This window comes from Eublepharis macularius, chromosome 3 (assembly GCF_028583425.1).
Source record: "Eublepharis macularius isolate TG4126 chromosome 3, MPM_Emac_v1.0, whole genome shotgun sequence".
NCBI classification, from domain to species: Eukaryota; Metazoa; Chordata; class Lepidosauria; order Squamata; family Eublepharidae; genus Eublepharis; species Eublepharis macularius.
Window position 1 is genome coordinate 32,043,654 of NC_072792.1, and position 20,746 is coordinate 32,064,399.

A 20,746-nucleotide genomic window follows, 5' to 3' on the forward strand; every position below is an offset into this window, starting at 1 on the left:
AAGTAAAAATAAAATAAAATAAAAGGGGTGTGTGCGCTTTTAGGCTTGATGACAAAAGTGCCCAACCTCTCCTCCCAAGCCGCTTTTTTTGGTACTATTTCGAGATTTTTCCTGCGACTTCACAACTAAAGGTAAGTGCTTATGGGCACTACATGTGGCGGATGAGTTGTTGGGATGACTCAGCAAATGACAGATCTAAAGCGGGAAAAAGGCGGGAACAATGGGCTGTGCGGAAACAGCCATTGTTCCCAATATAATGCATAACGTCAGAACAAAAGCATCTGTACCTAATAATAAACCACAAATCTGCAATTTAGCATCAGTTTAATGCAGTGATCTCCAACATGGCTCCTGTGGTGACCATGCTGTCTGTCAGTATGTTTCTTGGCTGCCTTCTTCCCCAAGGCAAAAAGCCAGTCCTGCAGACAGCACTGTTGGTTCTTCAAGGGGCACCTTTAGCTGACCCCACCTCTTCATATTTTGTAATTACCCCTTCATGACAGCCATTTTGTGATCAGTTCTATATCCCATGGCAGCCATTTTGTGGTGGTGCTCAGCCCACTACCTGTTCTCAAAATTCCAACAGTGCCCATAGGCACAATACGGTTGAGAATCCCTGATTTGATGTTAATTGTGGACTGATTTCTTTATACCTGTCCATTACGTAAGTTCTTAGTGTTTAAACAGCCTTATGAAATGGAGAACTTTTAAAAACTGCATTTCGTTCTAATAGCTTCCCCTGGATAATTTAGGCTACTGGGATTAGATCGCATTACCTCCTTTTTCTATATGTTTTATCAATAAAGGCAAAACAAATTTGAATGCTGCTTTGAGAATTGACTCATCCCTCCCTTCCATATTCAGTATGTTTAGCTATAATGAGGCATAAAATACAAATGGAGCTGTTCATATTAGGTAGCCATTATCCTGAATTAGAGGAAACAGAGGGAATCAAGCAGAGAGAGGAGTTCAGAAAAATGTATATCTCTCCACAAAAATGAAGTATGTTTCTATGGTAACATAGGATTGTGATTGATTTTTAAAAAGTATATTATGTCCATTGAAGTTCTGGTTGGGTATCCCAAAGCAAATATTTTGTTTTATAAAAGTTCAGTATGGGTTAATTAGGGGGTGGGATTGAGGGGATCCTAACAGATACAGCATTTTATAAATATATCTATGCTCAAAGACTGACAACAAAAAGTCAGTTTCAAAGCTCTTGGTGGCTGCGCAAAAGTCAGCAATTTCACAAGCACAGCCTACATTTCTAAGAAGAAAGGGGAAAGGATGGCTATTATAGGGTTGAGATAAGGAAGCTAACTGCACACAGCGATCCCAGAGGTACTTTTGAATGACTGTGAGATAGATTTGTTCGCGGTTTAACAAACACATAGAAGTGAAAAGAATTGACTTCAAAGGCTGAAGCTTACATTGTACGAAACTCACAGTTCAAGAGCTGACGTGTTAAAATTCCATGCCCAATGGAGATGGGTTTGAATTAAACAGCTTTGGCTGCTGCATCTAGCCAATATTTATGCAATGTTACTTGATGGTTTAACTATTTCAGAAGACAGCTCTGGATTTATCATCTTGAATCCATCTGTGGATTCAAACCCTACCCTGACACAAGACTTCAGGTGAGTCGCTGTCTATCAGCCTTTTAGCTTGAGGAGATTATTAATTTATGCACCTAAAAAACTATGGGAGGGGGACTGCAGCATGGTGTAACCTGATCTCGTGAGATCTCGGAAGCTAAGCAGGGTCAGAGGAAGGCAATGGCAAACCATCTCTGCTTCTCACTTGCCTCAAAAGCCCCTTGCTGGGGTTGCCGTAAGTTGGATGTGACTTGATTGGGGAGGGGGGCGCGCACACACACAAATACAAGAAGCTATGAAATGGCATCTTTAGCAAGAGCCAACTAATATTACCAAACTAGTTAGCTCTTGCTGCTTCTTCAATGTGCTTCCTAAGGCATTTAGGGAAATTAAATAAGAAGCTGTTTTATACCAGGTCAGTCTACAGGTTCATCTAGCTCAATACCTTCTGATCTGAGTGGTAATGGCTTTCGAAGGTCTCAGAAAAAGAAAAATCTTCCCCAATATTTAACACCAGAGGTCCTTTAACAGGAGAGGCCAGGAATTAGTCCTAGGAGTTTCAGAATGCAAACCATGTGCTCTGCCACTGAGCCTCAGCCTCTGGCACACTGAACCGTAATTCTATAGCTACAATAATTGCTCCTTCCAAAAAGAATGTGTTAAAGCATGTTGAAACATATTATAAACAGAGATCTTTATGTTCAGTAGTTGTCTCTGGTCATTCTATTGCTCATGGTTGCAACAATCCAGCATTGTGTGTGTGTGTGTGTGTGTGTGTGTGTGTGTGTTATATGCCGTCAAGTCACCTCTGACCTATGGTGATCCTATGAAGGAAAGACCTCCAAAACATCCTATCATTAACAGACTTGCTCAGATCCTGCAAACTGGAGGACGTGGCTTCTTTTATTGAGTCAAGCCATCTCATTTTAGGTCTTTCTCTTTCCCTACTGCCTTCTACTTTACTTAGCATTATTGACTTTTCCTGAGAATCTTGTCTTCCCATAATGTGACCAAAGTACGATAGCCTCCATTTTGTTATTTTAGCTTCAAGGGAGAATTCAGGCTTAATTTGATCTAGTACCCACATTTGTCTTTTTGGCCATCCATGGTATCCACAAAACTCTCCTTCAGCACTACAAACAGCTCCAGAGCCCGTTTGGTGTAGTGGTTAAGAGCACAGGACTCTAACCTGGAAAACCGGGTTTGATTCCTCACTCCTCCACTTGAAGCCAGCTAGGTGACCTTGGGTCAATCACAACTTCTAGGAGCTCTCTCAGCCCCACCCACCTCACAGGGTGTTTGTTGTTGTGGGAATAATAATGACATATTTTGTAAACCACTCTGAGTGGGTGTTAAGTCATCCTGAAAGGCGGTATATAAATCGAATGTTATTATTATTATTATTATATTTCAAATCCAACATTAGCAATGGAAATTAGCAATGGAAATTTGAAAGAAGATTTCTTTTATGGTTGTTTCTGTTGGATTTGGAACTACATGAACAACCACAGTCTCCATGAATAGATGCAGGACATCTGTATCTTCCAGAACTGATTACATGGCATCCAGCACAGCATGGGGTACCACAAACATTTCCTTAATCAAGAATATTTTGACATCATCATGTCAAAAGATTTGCATGTTGTGAATTCATGTGTTTTCATAAAGTCAATCTTTAAATCCATGTAATCATGTATCGGACAGAAAGCTTTATGAAAAGCTCACCACAATAGCTTTATAACGAATTAGGCTTTGGAGGAAAGGAAAGAATACAATAAATGTTAAGAGTCTAGGTAATCTTAATTCTTCAAATTCAATATTCTCGTCAGGATTTAAGTATTAATTTAGCATGGCATTAACCAGAGTCAGTTAGTAATGTCATTGAATTGCATCTTTAATTCGCTTGCAAATTATTTCCAGTGAATATATTATAGAATCCAGGATATATTTCACAAAATTAAAAGGATTAAGAATCTGACCCCCAACAATGATTAGTCATGTTTGGGATGCAGGCTAAATTTTCTACTAACAGAAGAGGAGGAGTGGTATGGAGAGTGCCCTCAAGTCATAGCTGACTTATGGCGACATCCTGTTGGGGTTTTCATGGCAAGAGTCTAACAGAGGTGGTTTGCCATTGCCTGCTTCTGCAACCCTGGTCTTTGTTGGAGGTCTCCCATCCAATTACTAACCAAGGCTGACCCTGCTTAGCTTCTGAGATCTGATGAGATCAGGCTCTCATGGGCCATCCAGGTCAGGGTGAAGAGGAGTAATTCCCACCACTGCAAAGCCCGGATGTGCTCCTCATGGTATTCGTGAGCATCCCCTGCCCCACAGAAGCAGCATTTTGGAGAGTTCAGTCGACTGCAGTGGAAGGGGACGAGGCAGGAAAGTTCTGTTCTGCTGACAAAAGTGCCTTCCATTAGTGGAAAACTTGGTCTGGATCTTACCCCATATATATTGAAGAGTACAGACATACAGCTACTGACAGCTGAATGCCCTGTGTATAGACACTTTGAATGAACTCAACAAAAAGCAACTTGCCTCCACCACAGCTATGCCTACACAGCTTAGAACAGTGCCATGCAAAGCAGAGGTTAACCCTTCTAAGTCTATTGAAATCCATAGCTTAGCACTGTGTGACTCTGAGCTAAGCTAAATGAGGAGGAGCACATGAAGGGAGTTGCAATGTTAGCTGGGAAGCTGAGTTTTAAAAGAGATTGGAAGGCTGTGTCAATTTCCCCTCCCTACAGAGCCAGGGAGATAGCTGCTGAGAGGGTTTGTTAATTTCCTCTTTGCCTCTTAGAAGGAATGGCGAAACTGACAGAACCTCCAGAGTCAAAGAGGAAATTAACAAACCTTCTGAGCAGCTAGCTTCCCTGGCTCTGTAGAGAGGGGAAATTGACAGAGCCTTCCAAACTCTTTCAAAACTCAGCTTCCCAGCTATCATTGCAACTCCCTTCACGTGCTCCTCCTCGTGTAATTTGTCTCTTGTAGCTTGGCTCTCTGCTAAAGATGACACTATACATTTGCACGAATCACATCTCTTCTGTCCTGTAAACTGTGTATCTGAGTTCCCTCCAGAACTCAATTCCTCGTGCTATTCATTAAAAACTAGATAGATTGACTGACGTGTGTCTGTTTTAATGGGGGCTGCTAGGCAGAGTTCCACCCGCTGATTATGACTAGCCTCAGCTGTTTTCTGCAGGGGACTCACACTGGAGGAGAATGAAAAGATTTTCCATTGTTTGCTCAGGGGGTCTAACAAAGGTGTGGGTGGAAAGGCAGATTGTCAGTAGCTAGCTCCATGTGGTGCCTGAACCAGTACTTCTCTGCAGTCTTTTCTGCTCTGGTATATATGACAGGTTTTGATGCCACAGCCAATGTGGAATGCCGAATGCCCCCTGGGGCATCTTTTTTCCTATGTGCCAAGATGGATGTGAGGTTACAGGAATGGCCTGCAATTTATTATCTCAGTTTTAGGCCTGACTTCTTCCTCTGTTTTGCTGCCACTCATTAGTGGCTGGCCAAAAGGTGAGCTTTGCCTCATCCCAGCAGCGCTTGTAGTATAATATAGGTGAAGTAGCCTTGCTTCCTTTTCTTGTGTCTGCCTGTCAAAGCAGGGTATGTTTACAGAAGGGGATGAGAACACCCGATCTGCAGAACTTCCAGTAGTGTGGCTCCTATGGGTACACCACGGTCCTCTCTGCAGCAGAGGATGCTGTGTTTTCCCACTACCCCGTATGGGTGGAAGTGTGATGAGGACAGAGAGGAGCGTTGGCAGGGAAAGTACTGATTGGCTGCTGCCATATAAGACTGACATCAGCATACTGCTCTGTGATTGGTTAGTGGTGGCAATGTCACAATGGACTCTAGGGTAATTGACATACTCTCTGCTCCTTTGTGTTTTGTCACCATTTCTTCTCACTGCTGAGAGGATGTGGTGAGCTACGATGGCAGTAGCAATTGCCACTTTCTGAGGTTTAGACTTGAATTGTACATCACAGCTGAAAGGGAGACTACAGGGGCAGCAGCACTTGAAGAAAAGGGCATTGGTTTGAATAGAGATGAGTAGTTCTTCATTAACATCTTTCTCCCTATGGTCACATACCCCTGCAATTTCCATCTTTCTCGGGGTTTTCTGCTTGAGCGTATCGGAGAAGGTCACAAACAGGAACAATCAGGGCGGCTGTGCTCCTGTTTGCAGGATGATGCCAAGGAACAAGAGAGATGTTCACCAATGCGTAGCTTAATGGAATCTGCTGAAGCTTTTTCTGGACACTGTCGTTGGAAAGGGGTGAAATCTGAAGCAAGACTGATACATGTGAACGTGGGTATTCTTTTGGATTCTGTTCTTTCCCCAGCACTTTATGTACAGATAGACATGTATATTGAGCCTGTTTAGTGTCTTAATGTGTATAAACTAGAAAGCAGACACTCCCAGTGTTCAAATGAGTTTTATCATGAGCGGTTGACTAGATATCTATGTCTAGAGTTAGTTAAAATAAGCTGACACATATTTCCAACTGAAGTATATGTTATTCTAAATTGACTGCAATCACTTGATCTTTTCTAATGAAGTTCTGTTATTTCAAGAGAAGTATCTTTAGGACTGTACAGATAAATTGTGTTAACCGAACATATAGGAGGAGTTGGGTGGTTAGGTGCAGGCTCCACTTCTATCCCCTACAACTGTCCAGCATAATTTCCATAATAGTAGAGTCCCAGATCCAATGTGTGTACAGAATCAGACAAAAGGTGTATGGGTTGTGGGCTATAGTAAAGAGGAGAACTGGGTGAGATTGAGCAAAAAGGCTGTCTGGCTCCAACCTAGGGTTGCCAGCTCCAAGTTGGGAAATTCCTGGAGATCTGGGGAGTGAAACCTGGAGAAACCTGGAGAAAGTGGGTTTTGGGGAGGGAAAGGACCTTGGCATGGCATAATTCCATAGAGCCCCCCCCCCCCAAGTAGCCATTTTCTCCAGGTGAACTGATCTCTGTGGCCTGGAGACCATCTGTAATTCCACGAAATCTCCAGCCACTACCTGGAGGCTGGCAACCCTACTCCAATCCTATCTTTGGTGTACCGTGTCTCCATATGAACCTTGCACCAAAATCAAAGCACCAATACTACATCTGTCTCTTACTGCATAGACTTGTGCTCCCCCGTCTCTGGCTATCAAGAGCTCAGCAGCTTCCACAGAGATAGACAGACTCACAGTTTTTGTATGTGCTAATGCAAGCAGATTTCTATGAAAAATAAAGTGTAATTAACCTAACACTAAAACAGCCAGTAAATCCCATTGATTTAGAAGTTCCTTAAAGCTCAGGGGAGACAGGAGCAAAAGTAATTTTCAATTAAGCATTGGCAAATGATAAATTTACTCCAACCATGAAGTCCTGCAGTTTATTAAAGCTGGGTTTCTTGTACTTATACAACATAATGGATTCACGATTCCAATTTCTGACATTAAGCAATTAATTACCAGAATTCTTACAACCTTATGCCAATTAGGGCAGCAAATTAATTGATGTAATAATTCTGTAAAGGTTTTCTTGTAAATGTTGGGGAGGGTGGGAAGAGAATTGTTCTGAAATCTCAGTTTGAGACAAATTGGCATTCAACATCCTGTATGCAAGTGAACACAAGGAATATCTGCAAGAGTCCATTTGTTTTTAATTCATGAAAGATTTATTCTGGAAAAAGGAAGTGAATGTCAAAACAATCAGTGCAATGATAAAAAGTTGCCATTGTTTTAATCTTAAATCACAAGGTGCATCGGTGGCCAGGGGCACCTTCTGTCAGCTTCAGTTGGTGAGGCAGTTGCAGTCTTTCCTGGGCAGTATAGGAAGTACAGAGGTGCATGCCCTGGTAGCATCTAGGTTGGATTACTCCAATGTGCTGTAAGTGGGGCTACCCTTGAAGAGTGTGTTTGAATGCTGCAACTGGTACAGTATGCTGCAGCCAAAATTTGACATAGAGACCACCTTACTCCAGTCATGTTCCAAATACACAATGCCCACCCCCTTCACCCGGCTAGGATCAGCCACAGAGCAGGAGGAAATGCCTGCTCTTTCTTTACCCAGCTGGGATCAGGAGCAGAGCAGGTGGCAATGCCTACTCCCCATTCACCCGGCCCAGATCAGGCAAGGAGCAGGTGGCAATTTCCACCCTTTTCACCTGGCTGGGATCAGGAGTGAAGCATGAGGCAATGCCTGCCCTCTTCACCTGGCCTGGATAAGGTGCAGAGCAGGAGGTAATGCCTGCCCCCTTCACCCGGTCGGGATCAGGTGTGGAGCAGGTGGCAATGCTTGCTGTAAGTGGGCTACCCAGCAAGTATCAGGAGTGGAATAAGTGGCAAGTCCTGCTCTCCGCCTTCACCTGGCAGGGATTGGGCATGGAGCAGGAGGTAATGCCCGTTCCCCATTCAGCCTGATGAAAACAGATGCAGAGCAGGTGGCAATGCCCCCCCCCCACTTCACCCAGCTGGAATCAGGCGCATAGCGGGAGGCAATGCCCACCCCTTCTTCACCCAGCTGGGATCAGGAGCGGAACAGGTGGCAATGCCCACTGCCACTTCATCCGGCCAGGATCAGGCATGGAGCAGGTGACAATGCCCGTCCCTTCACCCAGCCAGGATCAGGAGTGGAACAGATGACAATGTCCACCCCCTCTTCACCCAACCAGGATCAGGTGCGGAGTACAAGGCGATGTCCGCCCCCTTCAGTTGGCCAGGATCAGGTGCAGAGGATGTGGCCATGTCCACCTTCCCTGCCTTCATTCATCCAGGATCAGTGATGGAGGAGGAGGGAATGCCCACCTGCATGCCCTCCCCTTTCTAGAACCTGTTGTATTTTCCCCCCACAATGGGCTTCGTTGATAGTGTTTTAAGTAAATACATGAAATACCTGTGATCCATAGCCACCTTTTCTAATTGGTCAATCCAGCTCGAAATACCCTGAATCTGGTCTACAGTGGCCATGATCACTAAGGTGCTTGTCATAATTGCTTTTCATTTCCAAATTATATTTTGAAAGCCAGCAAAACTTACAAAGCAGCCAATCTTAAAGAGGTGTGTAAATGTTAGCTAGGATGCAGTAACATAAATAATTTCCTTTGTTTAATCCAGTCTTCCATACACAGTCAAAATCTCATCACATTTTCTCCCTCTGGCTATGTTATTCTAGGAAACATATTTTTGTGTCTCTCCGGAGCACACTGTCTGTTGCTGAGCTTGTTGATGTATCCCAGACACTAACACTCCTTTAAGGAAATAATTAATCCGCTCTACCAGCCTTGTTATCATTACCACTTCAAACTGCTTTAAAAAAAAAAATACATTGATCTTATTCTGTCCAAGGGATAGTTGTATTAACACGGTGGTGTGTCCGCACTGTTTCACTACTGGTAATGATGCCGCTTAGGAAGGGCCATTTCCGCATGCCCTATTTGCCTGTGAAATATCGCACAAAAGACTCGGAAGACAGCGTCTTCTTGCGCGAAATCGTGCCAGGAAGACGCTGTTATCTGGGAGTTTTGCATGAAATTGTGCAAAACTCCTGGATAACAGCATCTTCCTGGCACGATTTCGTGCGAGAAGACGCTGTCTTCCAGGTCATTCGTGTGATGTTCTGCAGGCAGGTAAGACATGTGGAAATGGCCAAGGAGAAACCCACACAGAGACAATCACTTTTAGAAAATACCATGTGTTGCACCTAGCGTAAAGTCTTGCACGAGCAGGATTTGCGATTTAGAAGTAAATAAAACTTCATTTAGCCCAAAGGTCTTGTGTGAAATAAAAGGACTTTTCCCCACCACCAGCAGAAATGTGCTTACTAAATGTTAAGGGAATGGGACTGTAGAATCCAAGGTGATATCCTCCTAGTGACATGTTCACTGAAGGCTAATCGCTCTGTTGAATGCGCTATATAGGTGGCCTTTTCTCTGACATGATGGCAACTCCTTCTGTAGCAAAGAGACTCATCTGACTTCAGCGATGCTATGGGGACAGCTGGCCAAACAAGGCAAGCAATCCAGGGTCCTCAGAGCAGAATTGTAGTATCACCAGCTTCCCTACCTAGAATGTGCTCTGTACCCTTTCCAAAGAGTTGTTCCTGATGAATGCTGCTGGTGCCTGCTTAGATTTTTTATCATCTTTATTCTCAGGAACAGATTGGGATGCAAAAAAAAAAAAGTTAGATGCAAGATTGCACCTTCTTCTGTCTATGTACCTCCTAGAGCAGAACTTTGGGTCCATAGGATTCATATCCAGCAGTGGACAGATGAAGAATCTCGGGCAAGGATTTTTTTTTTTTAAAGAAGGCTTTATTGAAAACTTTTATGCATCCTAAACTAATCTCATTCATACTCAAACCTCACCTGAAATTAGATTTGTATGACCTGATGGGAGGGGCTGATGGATGGGGCTACACAGGCTGTTCGAGCCCCTGTAAGCCTGGATCTTCTTCATCATAGGGCTGGCGACATCACAATGGCTGTAGTCGCTTTGCTCATCTTCGCCTCTTTTATTCATTGCCCCTTGCTCTCCAAATGTGGGTACAACCCAGTGATCCTTGTTGGCAGCTTTATGGCTCCAGTGGTTTCCTTATCTTGCAGCACCAGTTGAGGAGGGGTGAAGGAAGAGGCTGGCTGAACAGAGATGTTCGAGTACATAACATGTGTGTCAGGTTGGTGGGGACAGCCTTTATCTTTGGCATTTGCAACTCTTCCGCTGTACACGTACATGCTTGCCACCTGCACTTGCAAACATTCTCTTCTATCTTGCAACGTAACTCAGGGCCAAGCTACACATGACAAATGACACTTGAACAGCAAGTGTATTTCTCCCTGTTCACTTGCCCTCCACTCAATCCACTTGCCGTTCAAGTGTCATTCGTCATGTGTAGCTTGGCCCTCAGGGAATTGGCATTGGTAATGCAGCTGAATATACAAAATAGTTCAGAGACAGTTGCTGTTTTCAAAATCAGCTGAAAAAAAGCCTACACTACCTGCACCAGAGGGGCCACTGGTCTCAGCTTGCTCTCGACCACCAGTGGACCTCCAAGGCAGCAGCCCACCAGAACTTCCCTGGTAAGTGAAAGGACCAGTCCACACCATTTATTCTATTTCTTTGTGATGCAAAATGCATGCTGGAAATTTGTCCATCTTTTACTTTTTGCTTCTTTTAGAAAATAAGTTGTTTCAGCAAGGATCTTTTTGTCCCACACTAATATTACTACGGCAGGGAAGGTGTCATGGTATAGCTTGATCTCATCAGATCTCAGAGGCTAAGCAGGATCTTTACTTGGATGGACAACCATCAAGGAAGACTCTGCAGAGGAAGGCAATAGCAAACTATCTCTGCTTCTCACTTGCCTTGAAAGCTCCTGCTGCGGTCACCATAAGGGGGTTGTGACTTGATGGAATATACGTATGTAACTACTGCAATGAATTGGGAAGAGATTTGTGGGATTGCGGTGGATCAATTGATGGGGAATTTCCTCCCTAACTCAACAGTCCCCCTCCTCACCGTTCTTTTTCAGGCCAGTTCCCCCTTCTGTCATCCTGTCTTCCTTCAACAATTCTCAGCTGTCTTCAACCCTCTGCACCTCCTACAGGGCAGCAAAGCTTGGTCCTCATTACAATGTTCACCAGGCCCACACTGGTCAGGTCTGCCCCCCCTCCTCTCCCAGTTATGGCTTCTCTGACCTTTCTGGGGAACCAAGTAGACCCAAGGAAATGAAGACCACTTCTTTCACAGAAGAAATCATGTGAAAGTAAAGGCCAAACTTTTTGTGACTTGAAACTCCAAAGAAGATCTTTTTTTTTAAAGTTATGGGAGAAGGAGTTATCTTGGCCAGGGTTGTGGATAGAGTGGAAGGGTGGTTAACATTTCTACAACATATTGGTCCTGCTTTTCCTTCCCCAAGTCAAAACAACCTAGGCAACACTGGGGTAATGGCATGGGGAAGGAATGTTACACCCTTCATTTCCCCATTGCTATTGCCCTGACCGAGGTTGTCCTACATGGTTGGTTTTTAGGGCCAACCTCGGGTTCCAATCACTGAATTCCAGCATCATGTGCAGTTTGGAGGGAATATAGGAAACAGAGCCAAGGCTGTTTAAGGACAAGAAACCTCTTTCCCACAAAGACCTCTGCCTTCCTTCTCTCTGGGTTAGAGCCAACCAGCTTTGTCCTATAATGATAAGGAAGGACGGATCCTTTTTGATCAACCCACAAAAAGACTATGCCTGGGATTATGGGACCTGCATGGGCAAAATCCATGTGGATTGGGGTAATAGTAAGGAAAAAAAACAAGATCACTGGATCCAACTCTTTGTTGTTCCCAGTCTGAAAATGGATAGTCAATTACCTTAAGAATATATCAATACATAAGTTAATGCAAAAATATTTATCTGATGTTAATCATAAATTATTTCCTCTTTGGATACAGAGAATCATTTTCGGAAGAGGACGTTTGTCAATTTCTTCAGCATTTCAGTGAAATTCTTTCAGAACTTAGAGACTCTGCTCTTGAGGATGCTGCGGAACGAACTGCATGTTTTTCAGTAAGGTGTATTGAAAACGGAGATGTTTATATGTTCACAGATGCATGATGATCATTTATGATTAACATCAGATAAATATTTTTTGCATTAACTTACGCATTGATATATCCTTAAGGTAATTGGCTTTCTTTCCCTTGTTTATTTCTTGGCTGGCTTGGAATCGGTACTTGAGAAAGCCTCTGATTTGTTGTACTGAAAATGGATAGTAACAGGATCTGGAGGCTCTTTGCTCCCCCCCCCCCCCAATTTTTCCTGCACTTCTATCCCTGAAAAGCACGCACACTCATCTCTTTAGAGCTGCAACAAGCTGTTAAGCCGCATCGCTCACCTTTAGAATTCAGTAGGTCTTCTGTTGACACTGAAACAATACAACTGTAATTGTTTTGCGGCTTGTTGTTTGTTTTCGTATCTGTGATCATGATCACTCTCTGTAATTGCACTCACTTTCACATGCAAATTAAACTGTCTTTTTAATTCTTTTTTTCTTCTGTCGCACTTACTCTTATTAAAAATTATTATTCCCCCGACTGGGCTGATCCAGCATGGCACCGACAGAGGTGTTCTCCTGGGATGCTGCATTTGAATGCAAGACAAACTTTTGCTTCGGGGAAATAAATGCTCCTTTGTAGCTAAAGTGTAACTAAGTGAATTTCATTTTTATCTCATTTCCAAGGAGTGCCTTGAAGGACTCTCATGAACAGAATTTAAGGATGCTGTATTAATCCTGTGGCAATAACAGCTGGGTTTCTAACTCATCTCCCTCACACCCCAGGTGTCCCACTCCAGGGTTGCAGTGTTACATTAACACTCTTTTAGTACAAGAAAAATGGCAAAGAAGAAGTTTTAGCAAAAGAAAGAGTTCTTTTCTTCTTCATCATATATGTGAATCGAACTCCTGCATCACAATGAGGATCACACATGTCTCTAGAGAAAGAAATGCTTCAGTATTTTTCAGGATGCATCCAACATTAACTCTATTACAATGGTACGAAGAAGAGGTGTTCTGTTATGGCAGACAGGGATGCTAGGTTTGAGACCGCCTATGTCATCACAAGGTTCTAGATGTACCATGAGGCAGGATGCAGTTAGGTCCACGCAAGTCTATGGGCCTCAACGTATTGGTTCATGTTGCTTAAGGTGAGCGGACAAGGGACTGTGCCCGAATGGTACAATATCTTCTCTGCATGCAGAAGGTGCCAGGTTTAGTCTCTGGTATCAGCCGTTAAAAAGAGTTGGCAGTATGTGGTGTGCAAGAACTCACGTGAGACCCTGGAGATTTGCTGCCAAACACACTAGATAATACTGACCTTTACTAATAGTCTGACTCAGTATGAGATGGTTTCACGTGTATTTAGTGTCATATCTATCTGGCATTTCACCTTTGATCTACAGGGTAGAGGTCTACAGAGTCAAATAGGAAGTTGATTTGCCAATCCATTGAATCAGCTTTCATGACTATCAATAAATTTATCATAATCAAATACTAAAACATATTTCTTATGTCAATAATCCATGTATTTAAATATGCTATATTGTTTACTCACAGCATGAGGTGTGGAGGAGAAGGGCCTCAATACTATATTTTGCTCCAGAGCTGGAGGTCAAGGGTGTGGATGTGATAAAAAAATGTTTATTATTCTCTGTTTACTTCATTTGTAGTCCATCTTTCTTACTGAGGCTCAAGGGGGATTACAATATTTTCCAAAAATGCAATATAATCCAATAAACAATGCAATTACACACGATCATGCAACAAAACAATGCAATAAATTGTCTAAAATGGTCATAGCTATTAAAACTACAACCGCACTCCCTTTATAAATATTCCCTCCTAAACAGTTCCATTTTACACATTGTATTTTTATAATACTCTTCAGCCACAAATTACCTCTCCAAAGGAGCAGACAAGAATATAAATCTAATACAAATGATAAAGTCCTTTGCCAATATTCCTTGGGAAAGAGATTATTAGCTGAGCTAAAGGCAGGCTTGGTTTCCATTTCTGGACCTCTCTTTGAGGGCCTCTTCAATAGCAGCTGGAGGGGGAGAAGCTCTCCACTGGCGGTGGTTTCAGGCATGACAGGGTGTGTGGATGCATCCTGGCAGCTCCTGGCCACCCCCTGCATCAACGTGCAAACAGGGACTCCTAGGGGAAAATATAACCGAATAATTGGAACATCCAGTAGCAAACTAGCATCAGCAGACCTCCATCTAGACGAAGTCTGGCTTCCTTTCTCATTGGGTGATTCCGCACACATTGGATAATGCACTTCCAATCCTCTTTATAGATCATTTGGAATGGATTTTTTCACGTGCGGAACAAAAAATCCACCTCAAACGGTTGATAAAGTGCATTGAAAGTGCATTATCCAACGTGTGCGGAATCAGCCTCCAAATACTGTAAAGCTTTGGTGCGGCCAAGAAGCTCAAGCCCTTGGCCATGAGCTGGAGGGCAAGGGGCAAAGGGATCCTACCCTTTGGCTTGCAGCCAGTGTTCATTGAATGAACTACCAAGCCCTGACCGTAACTCTAGGGAACCCCATCTATGGATGTACACTTTGAAAAAAAAATGTATTCATTTCAGAAGAGAATATACCTATCTCCTTATCCCATAGTTTTGGGAGAATGTCTACTGGTTTTGTTTCAGATTTTTTTTTCCAGATTCCAGAATTCCAGGCCCATTATTTTCTATGGAGGAAAATTTGAAGTCTGGGATAGCTACTTTTTCAGCAAATGGCATCAAACTTACACTCGTCCTTCTTATCTACTAAAACTCCTCCAAGTTTGAAGGAAATCAGAAAAAGCTGTCTGTCTTACAGACCCCTGAAGAAAGTATCCTCAGCTATCCTTGGTTCCATTGTTTCCTTTAGAAAGAAATACCATGCTTCCGCCAGGCAAAGAATCAAATAGCCAAATGGAACCATTGCCAAACATGAGAAACTAAAGGGAACCAGGGCTAAATGTGGCAAGACACAAAGAGACACACAAACAAACCTACGTCCTCTGCCAAAGCACACCAAAAATCCATAAGAAATGCCCATCTCTATGAACCCTCAAGACAAACCACAAAAAAAATTGTTTTTAAAAAGAAAACCCCAAATCAAACCAGAGCACATAAATGTCTTTAAAAAACCACCCAAGCACAAAACCACAAAAACACAAATTAATCTTTTAAAGAAGGATCAAAAACATTAACATTGGAACAGAATTAAATGTTTATTTAAAAACCAGAGAGAGAGCGAGCGAGAGAGAGCGAGAGAGAGAGCAGTCAACTCCTACACTAAAAATGGGCAAAAAATACCCATCTAAAAAACAACACAAAAACAAAGGGAAAAAAAGATTGAAAAATCCACACACACACACCACAACATCTAGGAAAATGTAAATAAGGAAACAACAAAATGTCATCTACTACCGCACCCCAGAGAATACAAATGTGTTCTTTTTCAATCCCCCCCCCCCAACAAAACAGAAGCAAAACTTAGTTAAGAAGATAAATCAAAATGAATGAAAGTAAATCAAAGTAGTATGAACCAAAGTAGTATTCAAATCAGTCCTGCAGCGGAGAGAGTCCACGCTCCGTAGGTCATTAGCAGTACACAGCATCAGCCAAAAGTCCCTAAGAAAATGGCTGTTCTACTTTGGCAAGCACTGGTTTAAAAAAGCCCTCCTCCATGCTGCAGGAGACTTCTGCTTATTGGCTAGGGAGAGCTCTCCTGGTCCCTTCCTGGGATCCATTGGGTAGGGGAGATGTCTCTCTTTCCTCCCTCCCTCCAGTTGCCCCCCAAATAGGGTGGGCCAGACCAAGCCAGAGAGCAGCAAAAGCTAGGCCCTGAATCCCCCCACCAAGAATTGCACTTTTTTTCAGGACCAGCATTTCAGAATCACAAAAAAATCAGGTATGCCTCTCCTATTTCAGAGATAGCTGAATCAACCTGAAACGGCACATTTTGGGTATATTTTCAGTTTGAGGATATTTGACTCAGTTTATTTGTTTGATTTATTAATATTGTATTTTGTGGTAGTGGTTAGCTGCTTTGGGTCCCTTTGGGGAGAAAAATGGGGAATAAATACTTAAATAAACTAAACACCTTGGTTTGTTTGAGGTAAAACAGTGCAATCCCCCTAGAGTGTGGAGGTTAAGATGGGAGTGTTTCTCATGGTTTCCAGGTCACAGCCTCTCACATATTATAGAAGTCAATGGACCACTTTTGCTCCACTCAACCATATGCTAAAAGACAAAGGTCAACACTTGGAATAACCTCTGTTAAATCCTCAGTATTCTACTTTCCTTCCAAACGCTGTAGTTGTAGGATCTTGGAGAGGGAGGGCAAGCAGTCCTCTCCTCTTTCGTGCTTTTTCCTGTCTGCAGTTTCCCTTGGAGCAGCATGTTAATCTAATTCTGAACTAGCTGAAAGTTTCTGGAGAAAATTTTTGAGAGGGCATTTTGTCCCTAACCGATTACGGGGCTGGATCCAGTCACACTACCGCCCCCTTTTGCTCAATCTCTCCCATTCAACTCCTGGGATGTTCTGGAGAAAGCCGCCATGCCCTCACTTCGGTTTTCCTCCGGGAACTTGGGGGCAGGGGGAGGGCATGTTAGAGCAGCAACAGCAGCAGCAGACCCCTCTACAGTCACTGCAGCTGGAGCTTCACCGATGCGGCGGCTTCCTCCAGAGCAGCTCCCTGAGGACGGGCAGTTTTGATTCCATTTTCGTCACCATTTCCAAAGTGAATGCGGGCAGTTATAATCCCATTTCCGTGGCACCATGAAAACAGTATCATAACCGCTTGCATCTGTTTTGGAATCGGTGATATCAGAAATCGCCTGGAAAAGCCGGCAGTGTTCCATGAGCGGAGCGCTATTCTTAAGACATGGGGAAACGGCCTGGATTATGTATTTTTAAAGCACAAAAACAGTATGAGACATGACATGCCCCAAACAATGCAGAAACTGGACTATAAAATTTAGAAAATAATGCAGTAAACACAAGGCAACGCATACAATAAATAGTGCCATAAACTATGACTTTGTTCCCTTTATCAAAATGCCAGCTCCATTTAATACATTCTGGGAAATGACAGAAGTGTGGGAAACTTCCTCACCTATTTTACCAAGTGGGGGCCACAACAAAGAATGCCCCAGTATGGGCAGCTGTCAACCTTACCCTTTGCAGTGTAGGCCATTTAAAAAGCTTCCTCTGACAATATCTCTGCATTGCAGCCTGTATAGCCTTGGATTAATGAAAACACAAACAATGATCACTAGGACTCGGTATGTGAGGAAAGGCTGCAGCTTTTTCATCAAGTGAAGCTAGTCGAAAACACTCACGAGTCTTGCACAACCCGGGTATCCAGGGACAACCCTTCACAGAGCCACACTTTCCTCTAAGCGGCGGGAGCCAATGCTTTCATACATGATAAAACTCGGTGTGTGGAATCTGACAGCCAAAATACTAGCTCCGACACTAATATTTAAATGTGTTATATAATTTAATGTTTTTAAAAGAATACTATTTTCAGGCATTGGAGGTATTAAAAAGTGGCTCTTTATGGTTATTGATATACATTATTTAATTAAGCCACTCTTGTAAGAAATAATCTTTTTCATTAGAAAAATAGAAAAGTAGAAGTAAAAGAAGTATAAAACAATATCTTTCATACATCAATAAATCTCTTAATATCCTATTACTAAATGATTCCTATATAATGTATTTAATGCATATATTTAATACCTTCCAATCTATATAAACATTTAGCAGAATAAGCACTCCTTTTTTTTTTTGCAACTTCCTCTGTAAACTTAATATTCACCTACTTAATAAAAGGTAACCAACACTGTAGAAAAGGGCCAGTATGTAAGAAATAATCTCAACATTTTAAATGTGGATAGATGGAGAGGAATGTTCGGTTCAATTAGTTACAGAATATGAAAAGTTTAAAAATGATATGCGAGACAATGACAAGAAAGCTCGCTATATGTCTAATATCCAATCCTTACTACTCCCCGAAATTTAAAAGAACTTTGTAGCTTCATTTTGCTTGACCAAGAACAATATAATTAAACTGGAATGGCAAAACAAGCTCTATTTGAGAGTAAACATCTCCCTCTCCTGGCCACTTTATGAAAAGCACCTTCTGAACTTAATCTCGGTGCTGTCGTTTTGTTTGCTGAGCACATACTTTACCAGATAATTAATTATTTCAAATCTACTGTGCCTCCTATTTTAGTAATCTCAGGATACTCCCCCTCCACACTTCCCCCCTTAACCTTATACATCTCTGAGGAAAATAGTTTCCATTGCCAGAATGGGAGTTATAAATAACCCTATTCCACAATGCACCCACAGTTTCGAGGATTTATTAGTTATTACCAAATTATTGCTGCAGATTCCTTGCCCGTATGCCTTTCTAAATAATTAAAGATTTCGACGCCCAGCAAAAATCTTTTCTCCTTTTTTATCAGCCAGCTTCATGTAGTTCTGAAATGCTTGGCCATTTTTTTGTACATTATTAATACATGGCAAATTAGGTGGAAGAAATTCAGTTAATAGCTCAAGAACTATTAATTACAAGCAGGCCTTTCAGTGGTCTGGTTTTATTCAAGGGAAGGAAGGGTAAAGGGCAGCAAATAAATATATTTGCTACCTTGGCAGCATATGGCTATTAACAGAAGTCAAAAAGACACTGTTTTTTGGGATAGGCGAGCACTTGAACAACAGTTGTTTGACTTTAAGAAAACCTCCATACATATTTTGTATATTGTTGTTTTCTCCAAATGGGGAACTGAAATGCAAATGAAATACAACAGAAATGGGAGAGGGGGAAGGTGTCTGAATGAAGAGCAGATCTTCTTTGCAGTCTTCCAGGTTTCCAGATCTTCCACCAGGCCTTAGGCTATGACATGCCTCTGGGCATACACAGGCCTTGCATGTCTGTGAGAAGCAGAGGAGAAACAAAATCAGCCAGATCTTATTTAGGCATTGCTGCTAGCTGGCATTGCTCAGAGCTGTTCTCTTAATTCCTCTTTAGTCAGTTTCTCCCTGAAATCCAACAATGTTTTTCTTTTTTGGAATTTGGGATCTGATTCTAATAAATTCTGTTTTGATGTAAGATATATTCTGAAAAAAAATAGAATTTTACTCTGTGGATGCTCAGGGGCAGGTAACGTCTTTTCAAGCTTTCCTATCTTCCTGCAAAAGCAACCCCTGGGGTGTAAATCATAAAACAACCACAAGGGCTGAAGTTATAAACAGGTGCCATGATTTCTCTACAAAAGAAATGAAAGAGAAATCCAACTCTTAAAAGAGAAAAAGAAGATGAGGAATCAATAATGTCTATATCTAAAAAACTGAATTCTGGGAAAAGAAATCCGTCTCTCTGTGACAGTACTAATGGTAGCCAGCAGGTTCTTCTTTGCTTCCTTTCTTCTCCAATATCCTCCCCACTGAAGAAATAGGAAACAGAATTCATTTGCAAAGATCAAAGAGGCCTGCTTTGCAGGTTGTCACTTGATGACTCCCAGGAATGAAGGACCATCACAGACTAAAACCAGAAATACTCAACCACCCAACGGTTCAGATTGTAATTTGATCACAGCACCCTTCAGCACTTGAAAATAAATGTTCTCCCCCCAGATATTCAAAATTGTTCAGAACTGAACTGTAATTGTAGTACTCACGTGAGTGCTTTCTTTTTAATTTTCCCCCCTATTAGTTAAGACAAAATACACTTCGTATTGCAGCATAAAAAATTATAAACTTTTGAACAATATACAAACTTTGTCTTACATTTCATGGAGGGAAACCTAGGCAAGGCACTATGTCCCTCCAGAAAACGAGCCATGGTGGGAAGCCTAGGCTGGGAGCAGGATGGTTTCAGCACCAGAGCAGGTGGCAATGCCTGCTCCCCCTTTGAAACAGTTGGGATCAGGAACAGAGAAGGTGGCAATGCCTGCCCCCTACTTTAACCCAGCTGGTATTAGGAGTGGAGCAGGTGGCAATGCCCACCCCCTGCCTTAATCCAACTGGTATTAGGAGTGGAACAGACGACAATGCCCACCAAACACCTTAACCCAGCTGGAATTAGGAGTGGAGCAGGTGGCAATGCCACCCCCAACCTTAACCCAGCTGGTAACCCAGCTCTTCGGCAGCAAGAGGGAGTGGGGACCTGCCTTGCACAGTTTAAACATATGTAGGGTTACCAGGTCTCTTTACTCTCCCATTGGGAGGGTGGGTACCTGGCACTCACCTTCTCTGGGTAGCTCTCTTGCGGGTGCTCCTGCACCCACACAATGATGTCACTTCCAGGCGATGTCATCATGCAGGCACAGAAGCATGTACCCATTTCACGTGGGCCAATTTGTTCTTTAAATTGGTGCAATTAGGCCTGTTTAGGGATCAAGTCGGCCCACTGTAAAGCATGCAAGTGCTCTCGTGGCGCTGCCACTACAGGAGCGTACCTGGGAGGCCATTCCCGTGCCTCCCCCGCCTCTGGCCAGGTAAGTGGTGGCAGGGGGCAGAGAGTGAAAGTGGGGGATCTCGGGGGACTGGTAACTCTAAACATATGGTATGTTGTTTTCTAGCGA

The 20,746-nt window shown here is 42.7% G+C and overlaps 1 pseudogene; it reads right to left on the reverse strand.

Moving 5' to 3' along the window:
* Nucleotides 1–20,505, reverse strand: part of LOC129326188 (WD repeat-containing protein 13-like) — a 38,197-nt pseudogene extending 17,692 nt beyond the window's left edge.
* Nucleotides 20,506–20,746: the final 241 nt, after the last annotated feature.